Here is a 6,855-nt window from a genome sequence, read left to right as displayed (position 1 = left end):
GTCTCGGGGCAGGGGCGGGACCAGCAGGCCTGGCGGCGGGCACCGAGCCCGACCAAGTCCGCATTCCGGCCAAGAGGAAGAGAAAGAGCGAGGCCCCACAAGGCAGGCCAGCTGGCCAGTGGGGAGTCCCAGGCGTGGGCGTTGGGAGCTGGGGAACCCCCGCCCGCGCCTCCCTGGCCTCGGCGTGCGGGGAAAGGGGTGGGGAGAGCGCCCCGTCGGGCCTCAGCGTCCTTCTCTGTAAGATGGGGCCCCTTCTGAGGGCTGGTGAGCGCTCCAATGGCGGGCAGGGGCCGAGGTGTGCAGAAAAGGACAGAAGCCCACACCCTGAGCGACTCGCACCGAGAGGCGGCGACGCTGGCCCTCGGGCTCCGGGCTGGCGGAGGCGGGGCCTGAGAGGGGCGGGCCCTTGTGGGGGCGGGGCCGGCCCGGCACCTGGGTGAGGTCCCGCCGCCCCGCCCCCTTGTACTTCCGTGTGCAGCGGCGCGGGAGCGGCAGGCGGCGGCGCCGGGATCCCCGAGCGACCCCCGGCATCCGCCCGCCGCGCCGAGGCCCGGGCGTACCTCACCGGGCTCCCGGCCCGCCCCGGTCGGGCCCACACCGACCCCCGTCCGCACGCGCCCCGGAGCCGCGCCGGGAGCCGGACCCCAGCCGCCGGGACCCCTGGCGCCTGGCCCTGCGCCCGGAGGTGAGTGAGGGCCGGGCCCGGACGTGGAATCGGGGCTACCCCGAGGGCTCTCCGCCCTCCCTTCCCCCTCCCTGCTCCGGTTCCCGTTTCCGAAACTGAGAAACTGAGCCGTGGCCAGCGAAAGTCCTACCGCGCGTTGAGACCCACCGGTGCCTCTGTGCCCCAATTCGTCCGTCTGTCCCTCCGTTCCACGGTAGGGGCAGAGGCCCTCTCATCCGTCTGCTCCCGGCCCCTTCACCCGCCTGTGTGTCCCCAGCTCCTCCGAGGGTCCGCCTGTCCCTCTGAATCTCTGGGGCCCTCTGTCCGTCCATCTGTCCCCACCCCCTCTGTGTTCTCCTGTCGCCTCTCAGTGGTCCCGATCTATCTTCGCCCTCCGCGGGCCCAGTCGCTCCACCCCTACCCCACCTCCCGCTGCCCCCTGATCCTGTCCTCCCGGGGCCGCGCCCCCGGCCCACGCTCGCCGCCCCCTGCCGGTCCCGCCGCCTCTCCTTTCCTACAGCCGGGCCGAGGCCGGGCCGCCCGCCGGGCCTCGCCTCCCGCCCCTGGGTCCCTGCCCGGCCCAGCCCGCGCGGCACCTCCTCCTCGCTCTGTCTCTTCTTTCAGTCTCGGTGTCTCTCTCCATCAGTCTCCGAGCTGGGCGTGGCTCCAGTCTCTACCCTCCCCTTCCCGCCCTACTCCTTCGCCCCTCTAAGCCCCCTCCCCTGGTGGCCCCTTCCTGGTCCCATCTGTCCCCGGCCCCTCCCCAATCCAGACGCCAACCCTCGTGGGGGCCCAGCCAGGTGAGGGGAGGGGGTGGAGAAAAGCCGAGTGGGGAGGCGGGAGGTGGGCACTGTCGGAACTGCTCCACTTTCCCAGCTGCCCCATTTGTCCTTATCAGGGAGAGGAGAGCCCCGCTGAGCCCCCTCACTTAAACCTGGTCAGAAGGATTTGGTGATAGTGTGGGCTGTCGCCTTGTCTCTGGCCCCTGTCCTGTTTGCGTGGACCCTATCTCCTTGTGTTGAGTTGCCTGTATCTGGGCTTGTGGATATGTTGTGTGTGTGTCTCCTTGTGTGTTCTTTGTCACTGCGTCTGGAACTTGCCCCTGTGTGCCCTGTCTCACATGTGTGACTTGCCTGTGTGTATGTTTGTATGTCTGTTTGGGTGCCCTGAGGCTCTGTGTGCCCTTTGCAATTATGTGTATACTATGTCTTGGTGTGTGCTTTGTCACCAGACTCCCCTCAATGTATTGGGGTGTATGTGTGTGTGTGTGTGTGTCTGGAGGGTCCTGTGTTGCACGCTGAGTATGTAATGTGTGTGTGTGTGTGTGTGTGTGTCTGGAGGGTCCTGTGTTGCACGCTGAGTATGTAATGGTGACCCACTGGCCATGAGTATATCTGAGTTGTTCATTGTGGGAGCCTGTGGTGTTAGGGTGCCAGCCCACCAGGCTCGTGTGTATGTGTGTCTGTATGAGTGTGTGTATGCGTGTGCACTCACATGTTCTTCCTCTCCCTCTGCCGCTGAACCACTGTGACCAAGCTGACCTGGTCACCGAGGGAGGGGACTGGTCCCTTGGGTTTCCTCGTTCCTGCTGTGGACTGAGCAGGGGTGTGGTGGACAGGCCGGCAGAGGGCAGCTGTGTCGTGTGTGTGTGTGTGTGTGTGTGTGTGTGTTGTGGAGGTGTTTGGATAACCATCCGTATCTGTAGGTATGGGATCTCATGTGTGATGGACTGTGGCTGGGGAGCAGATGACTGATGGGAGTCTCACAGTCTGACTGTATGAAACTGCCAGTATGTGTGCAGAGGAGTAACTGTGATTGTGGGAACCGAGAGTGCTTGTGCGTGGGTGTGAGTAGCAGGAGGGGATGCAACAAGTATGTGGTGCCCGTGCCCTGGGGTGACAGTGTTGGGAGGGAAGGTGAGAGCCCCAGTGTGTGTGTGAGCGCAGGGGAGGCTGTGAGGGTATGGGTGTGCACTTGGCACACTCAAGCCCAGCCTTGGCTCCTGGGGAGATGGGCTCACTTTCCTCTTCTCCCCCAAGTTGATAGACACTGGAAGGCAAGTCTTGGGGTTTGTATTGTTGTAACCAAGACCTGGGGCTCTGGACGTAGGAAAGACTTGAGCTCAAATACTCGCTGTGCCTATTGAGAGTAAGAGGCCAGAGCGAGGCCTCGTTAAGGCTATTTCCTTATCTGCAGAATGGAGAAAGTTGTGGTGAGGACTAGAGGTCCTGTGTCAAAGGTCCTTTAGTACAGCCTTGGTCCATGGTGAGAACTCAGCACATGCTAAGTCTTATTTGGTGACCATTTACCAACTCCCAACCGTATGGTCCCCATTCTCCTGGCAGCTGGGGCCATAAAAGCCCAGATAGTCCCCAACCCAATTTCCTGCCTGGGATGGCTCTTGCTCCCTCCCATCCCCTTGACCAGATGGCTTGTAGGACGGAAGATGGCTGACAGAGACCCCACCAGCATCCAGCCCTGTTCAGCCCACATGTCAACCCCTCCCCGCCCCCAGTCTCAGCAGCAGTGATGGCAGAGAGAGTGGTGAGGGGTGATTGGTTTGGAGCTGTGATTGCAAGGCCCTGACACCGTTTAGCTGGCACAGCTAATTGGAGTTTAAATTAAAATTAAAAATAATTTAAAATACAGACAAAAAGATAAAGCCTGAGGATGCCTCAGCCCCCAGGGAGCAGTGATGGGGGTCTTCAGCTAGAGGAGGGGCTCACATCTGGGGAGGGGACTCTTTTGTGGAGACCTGGCCTGACCTGCAGAAAAAGTGCTTAGGCCTTTCAGCCAGGAGGCCTGGAGCACCTTGCTGCCTTTGCCAGTCCTTTCTTCCAGGATCTCTCTAGGTCTCAGATTGTGCAGCTGTATAATGGGTATAACTAGTAATGTGGGAATCACCTCAAATAGAAGGTACAAAACAAGGAACAAAAACGTGTCACCGTTCGTTTGGCATTCCCAAGGTGAGTCCAGCACAGGAGCTGGCATGCTACATCACTGGAGCCTTGGAACCACCTGGGGAGATTTATTCTCTCCATTTTAAAGATGAGACAAACTGAGGCTCAGAGGAGTTGCCCAGGCCACAAAGTGGTGGTACCCAATTGTATCCTAGGTCTCCCAAGCCCACAGGTCAACCTCCTGGAGAGAGGAGGATTAGGAACAGCCTTCTTGCTGTGTCTGTAGGACTCCTCACCAGTCTGGAAACAGGAGGAGGGCTGAGACACAATGTTCCAACCCCTAGCATAGGCTGGACACATAGCTGATGCCCTGGGAAAGTTAGGCCCAACACCCCATTTCACAAAAGAGAAAGCCGAGTCCAGAGAGGCAGAGGTGTCAGAGGCAGACGAGGGTGAGCGAGCCTGTGTCGTCTGAGCTGGGGCTGACTGATGGGGAGAGCCTGCTTGGTGGCGCCTCCCAGCTTAGCTCTTTTCTCTTGTTCCTGCAGGTCTGCCAGCAACTGGCCCAGGTGAGGGCGGCAAGCTCACTTATCCTGGTGGTTCTTGCATGGTAGTGGTGACAGCAGGAGCCAGGACTGAGGAAAAGGGGGAGCCGGGAACCCCAGGTAAGACTGGGTCCTCTTAAACAGATGGACAGATGGACAGTGTATAGGGGTGGCCTTCCTCTTTGGGCTCCTCCCCTTCTGCCCTGGGACTGGGTCGAATGAGGGGGACATGCAGAGTCCTTGGTCTGTGTGTAGGGACATCCAGAGCGGGCAGCAGTTTGCCCTGTGAGAGCGCCCTGCTTGGAATTGGCGTCTGGCCCAGGGAAGGCTTTGGCCTTGGAGCTCTGAGGCCTGGGACCCACAGTGATTTGGGGCGAGGAGTGGTGACACTTTGCTGGTCAGTTAGAAGGTGGTATATGAGCCAAGAGTTGAGGGTGGATGTATCAGCTTTTCCGCAGCCTCTTGTCTCTGCCGCAGGCTGTCCTCATCATCACACAGGGACTCTGAGGTTTGCCCTGGGCCCCAGAGTGGGTTGGACACCAAACTAGGAATGGAACGAGGTCTCCCAGCTCCTGGCATGACTGAGGTTCCCCATTTCCCCAGCCTCTCTGGGGCCAGAGGAGGGACTCTAAATCCGCTTTCCAGCCCCCAGATTTGGTGAGCTGGGCAGAGTCTCTAGGGAATCCTGGGGAAGGCTGCAGTCTCTGTGGCCCCTCATAAAGTTAGAAATTCTTTCCTTTGGGGCCAGCCTTGCCTCTTTCATTCCCCATTGCAATAAAAACAGCCCTGTGAGTTATCCATTGTGTGTCCAGAGCCCAGTGAGCAGGATTCTGGAGGAAGTGGGGGGGGGGGGGGGTGTTGCTGAGGGCACCTGGAACCTAGGGAGTGACAGTGGGGAGGGGTGGCAAAGATGGTCTTTCCTCCAGGAGTCCTCCCTCATCAACCCCCTACTCCCACTCCTGCTGTCAGGCACCTACAGGTCTAGGAGATGAATAGACCAGTGGGGGCTGGGCTCCCTGGGCCTGCTTTGGGGCAAGGAGGCCAGGAGGTCTGGGCATTCACTCTTGGGGTGGAAGTCAGGGCTGAACAAGGGCAGGTTTTCCCTGGGTCTTCTGTGAATTCAACCTACCCCCAAACCTGGCAGGGAGGAGATGAGGTGCCCTTAGTTGGCTGGGGGCCTGTGCTACTTGATGGTCAGGGGGCCATCCCCTCCTCGCACGGAGCCTCATTCCCTAAGAATTTCAACTAATTAGCCTGGGAAGCAGCCCACTTTCAACTCTGAAACATCACCTAACTGGCATAGACATATATGTGCTCGCACAGAGATACAGAAACTGAGGCTCTACTTGGTACCCATGCCCACAGACCCACAAGTGCCTGCACACACACCACACATGTGCAACACACAGGTGTTCACATGCACTCACCCACAGGCACGCTCAGACACGCCCACAGATGCTCACCCAGTCATCCATGCACTCAGATGCCAGCCCACACACACCACACTGTGCCCATTCTGGGTCAGGGAGGGGGGTCCTTGGTCAGGGTCACAGCCCAGTCTGCATCTGGCACTGCTGGTGAGGTTTGAGGTGTGCCTGTGACCACAGGCGTTCCAGGGGGTTGGGCCACACTGGGAGGTGGGCTCTGCCCAGGCTTTTACCAGCTATCCCGCCCATCTGGCCCAAGTTCCCAGGCTGACCAGGGCTTGGCATTGGAGGTGGGGGCGGGCAGCATGGGTGTGGGGGAGAGGCCATGTCAGCTGTGCCGGCACACCGTTTGTGGCTGCTGCCACAGAGGAAGTGGGCTGCCTGTGGTCATGGGGCCAAGGTGCTCGCAGGCGGGTGGGGGTCCTGTCAGCTCCTCTGTTCCCCACAACGTCCATGCCTGGTAGAAGTGGAGTTGCTGGGCTCTAGGGACTGGGAGACAGGCAGGGTACTTCTGTCTGTGCACTTTCCAAGGCCTGGGCCCAGAGGAGAGGCCTGTTCGTTCGAGGCATTTCCGGAGGCTCACTTCCTCTGGGCTGCCCAGGAAGTGGTTTCAGAGTGGGACTGACCAGTTCTCCGTCTGTGGCTTGCCCCACCCTGGCCTTGCCTGCGAGGGGAGCAGTGTCTGGCCAGTGGATTAGGCCAACTGACCAGGCTTTCTGCTGCCAGGGCGGGCCAGGCCTTGATGGAGGCTCAGGAAGAGGGGTCGGGGGCTGAGGCCATGAAGTCCTCTATAGCCCCAGCTCCTCCCTTGCTCCAAGCCTGTAAGCCTCTCAGAGTGTTAGCAGCTCCAGTTAGCATTAGGCAGCTCCAAGCAGCTGTATGAATGAACCTTGGCAGGTGGCTTTGATGCCTAGTGCCTCAGTTTCCCCCTCTGACAACTGAGATAATGATGGCATCCACCTTTATGGGGTTGTGCTGGAAACAACAGATAATATATACAAAGTAGCTAGCACCCTGCCTGGCACATTGTTAGTGTTTAAGGAGTAGAAACTGTAGTTATGTAAAGCACTTAGCATCCGGTTCATGGAAACTGTTCAAAAAACAGCAAGTGGTACTGATGATGGGGTTTTTATTGTCTGATGGCCTGGGCACTGGCCCAGTGTCACAGGGCCAGGTGGCTACAGAGCCTGGCTAAGAAACCAGGTCTCTGGCCGCCTCAACCCCCTTGATTCAGCCTCCAGCAGCAATGCTGTGGGGTGGGGAGGGTTCCGTGGGTTCAGTAGATTCCATGTCCTCCGAGGAAAGGAGCTCCTGGGTAC

The 6,855-nt window shown here is 59.4% G+C and overlaps 1 protein-coding gene across 2 annotated transcripts in view; it reads left to right on the top strand.

Moving 5' to 3' along the window:
- The first annotated feature begins 547 nt into the window (after positions 1 to 547).
- PRKCD (protein kinase C delta) overlaps positions 548 to 6,855 on the top strand; it is a 29,041-nt gene continuing 22,733 nt past the window's right edge. For both annotated transcript variants that reach the window (XM_023620283.2, XM_023620282.2), the window contains exons 1-2: positions 548 to 685; positions 4,113 to 4,229. The gene's annotated coding sequence lies outside the window, so the exon portion shown is untranslated. The remainder of the gene's footprint in view (positions 686 to 4,112; positions 4,230 to 6,855) is intronic.

Source organism: Equus caballus, chromosome 16, assembly GCF_041296265.1.
Source record: "Equus caballus isolate H_3958 breed thoroughbred chromosome 16, TB-T2T, whole genome shotgun sequence".
In the NCBI taxonomy this organism is placed as follows: domain Eukaryota; kingdom Metazoa; phylum Chordata; class Mammalia; order Perissodactyla; family Equidae; genus Equus; species Equus caballus.
Note: the sequence above shows the minus strand (reverse complement) of the source record. Positions and strands in the feature narration are given on the sequence as shown.